General features: G+C 40.3%; 4 non-coding genes across 4 annotated transcripts; all 4 read left to right on the plus strand.

The window, feature by feature from the left end:
• The first annotated feature begins 644 nt into the window (after nt 1-644).
• On the plus strand, nt 645-716 carry trnap-cgg (transfer RNA proline (anticodon CGG)). Its single transcript has one exon. It is a non-coding gene; the product is annotated as a tRNA-Pro (tRNA).
• Nucleotides 717-1,060: 344 nt separating this feature from the next.
• trnap-ugg (transfer RNA proline (anticodon UGG)) lies at nt 1,061-1,132 on the plus strand. The gene has a single exon. It is a non-coding gene; the product is annotated as a tRNA-Pro (tRNA).
• A 357-nt stretch (nt 1,133-1,489) lies between these two features.
• Nucleotides 1,490-1,561, plus strand: trnap-ugg (transfer RNA proline (anticodon UGG)). Its single transcript has one exon. It is a non-coding gene; the product is annotated as a tRNA-Pro (tRNA).
• A 343-nt stretch (nt 1,562-1,904) lies between these two features.
• Nucleotides 1,905-1,976, plus strand: trnap-cgg (transfer RNA proline (anticodon CGG)). The gene has a single exon. It is a non-coding gene; the product is annotated as a tRNA-Pro (tRNA).
• Nucleotides 1,977-2,500: the final 524 nt, after the last annotated feature.

Here is a 2,500-nt window from a genome sequence, read left to right on the forward strand (position 1 = left end):
TCCCGGACGAGCCCTTTCAGCAATGTCTCCAATCTTTCTCTGAAGATGGACTATCATTACTAAATTATATTGAATTGACCTAGAATTTGGATATGTTCTATAGATCAATGTAGACCCCAATGGTTATCTCTGAAAAGAGGGTTACTGAAAAATCGCAATTGAAATATGTCAGACTCTTTAGAGATATAAAATGGAGATATCAATATACAGCCATTGGAGGTTAATTGTTGCTCACATTGTTAGCGGAAGTCAGTAGTGTACTGATTTTATTGATGTTACAGAAATGAATGGCCAGGATGTTTCATTCCAACTTGGTCAACATGCAACAGCACTTGCCGAAGTCTATGCTTTCCGAAAGGGTTCTTTTATGTGGCTCGTTGGTCTAGGCGTATGATTCTCACTTAGGGTGCGAGAGATCCCGGACGAACCCTTTGAGCAATGTCTCCAATCTTTCCCTGAAGATGAACTTTCATACTGCCTTGAGAGGTTAAGAGTTTCTAAAATTGTCAGCAGGAGACAATAGGTATAGTATACTTATTTTAGTGATTTTAGAGAAATGAATTGCCAGGATGTTTCATTCCAATTTGGTCAACATGCAACAGCGCTTGCCGAAGTCGATGCTTTCCGAAAGGTTTCTTTTATGTTGCTCGTTGGTCTAGGGGTATGATTCTCGCTTCGGGTGCGAGAGGTCCCGGGTTCAAATCCCGGACGAGCCCTTTCAGCATTGTCTGTAATCTTTCCCTTAAGATGGACTATCATTACTAAATTATATTGAATTGACCTAGAATTTGGATATGTTCTATAGATCAATGTAGACCCCAATGGTTATCTCTGAAAAGAGCGTTACTGAAAAATCACGATGGAAATATGTCAGACTCTTTGGAGATATCAATATACTGCCATTTGAGGTTAATTGTTGCTCACGTTGTTAGCGGAAGTCAGTAGTGTACTGATTTTATTGATGTTACAGAAATGAAAGGCCAGGATGTATTATTCCAACTTAGTCAACATGCAACAGCGCTTGCCGAACTCACAGGTTTCGAACAGACTTCTTTTATGTGGCTCGTTGGTCTAGGGGTATGATTCTCGCTTTGGGTGCGAGAGGTCCCGGGTTCAAATCCCGGACGAGCCCTTTCAGCATTGTCTGCAATCTTTCCCTTAAGATGGACTATCATTACTAAATTATATTGAATTGACCTAGAATTTGGATATGTTCTATAGATCAATGTAGACCCCAATGGTTATCTCTGAAAAGAGCGTTACTGAAAAATCGCAATTGAAATATGTCAGACTCTTTAGAGATATATAATGAAGATATCAATATACAGCCATTCGAGGTTAATTGTTGCTCACGTTGTTAGCGGGAGTCAGTAGTGTACTGATTTTATTGATGTTACAGAAATGAAAGGCCAGGATGTATTATTCCAACTTAGTCAACATGCAACAGCGCTTGCCGAACTCACATGTTTCGAACAGACTTCTTTTAAGTGGCTTGTTGGTCTAGGGGTATGATTCTCGCTTTGGGTGCGAGAGGTCCCGGGTTCAAATCCCGGACGAGCCCTTTCAGCATTGTCTCCAATCATTCCCTGAAGATGGACAATCATACTAAGTTATATTGAATTGACCTAGACTTTGGATATGTTCTATAGATCAATGTAGACCCCAATGGTTATCTCTGAAAATAGCGTTACTGAAAAATCGCGATGGAAATATGTCAGACTCTTTGGAGATATCAATATACTACCATTCGAGGTTAATTGTTGCTCACGTTGTTAGCGGAAGTCAGTAGTGTACTGATTTTATTGATGTTACAGTAATGAAAGGCCAGGATGTATTATTCCAACTTAGTCAACATGCAACAGCGCTTGCCGAAGTCGATGCTTTCCGAAAGGTTTCTTTTATGTCGCTCGTTGGTCTAGGGGTATGATTCTCGCTTCGGGTGCGAGAGGTCCCGGGTTCAAATCCCGGACGAGCCCTTTCAGCATTGTCTGTAATCTTTCCCTTAAGATGGACTATCATTACTAAATTATATTGAATTGACCTAGAATTTGGATATGTTCTATAGATCAATGTAGACCCCAATGGTTATCTCTGAAAAGAGCGTTACTGAAAAATCGCAAATGAAATGTGTCAGACTCTTTAGAGACATACAATGGAGATATCAATTTACAGCCATTGGAGGTTAATTGTTGCTCACATTGTTAGCGGAAGTCAGTAGTGCACTGATTTTATTGATGTTACAGAAATGAAAGGCCAGGATGTGTTATTCCAACTTAGTCAACATCCAACAGCGCTGGCCGAAATGGATGCTTTCGGAAAGGTCTCTTTTACATGGCTTGTTGGTCTAGGGGTATGATTCTCGCTTAGGGTGCGAGAGATCCCGGACGAGCCCTTTCAGCAATGTCTCCAATCTTTCTCTGAAGATGGACTATCATTACTAAATTATATTGAATTGACCTAGAATTTGGATATGTTCTATAGATCAATGTAGACCCCAATG

Source organism: Pleuronectes platessa, chromosome 22 (genome assembly GCF_947347685.1).
Source record: "Pleuronectes platessa chromosome 22, fPlePla1.1, whole genome shotgun sequence".
Taxonomy (NCBI): Eukaryota; Metazoa; Chordata; class Actinopteri; order Pleuronectiformes; family Pleuronectidae; genus Pleuronectes; species Pleuronectes platessa.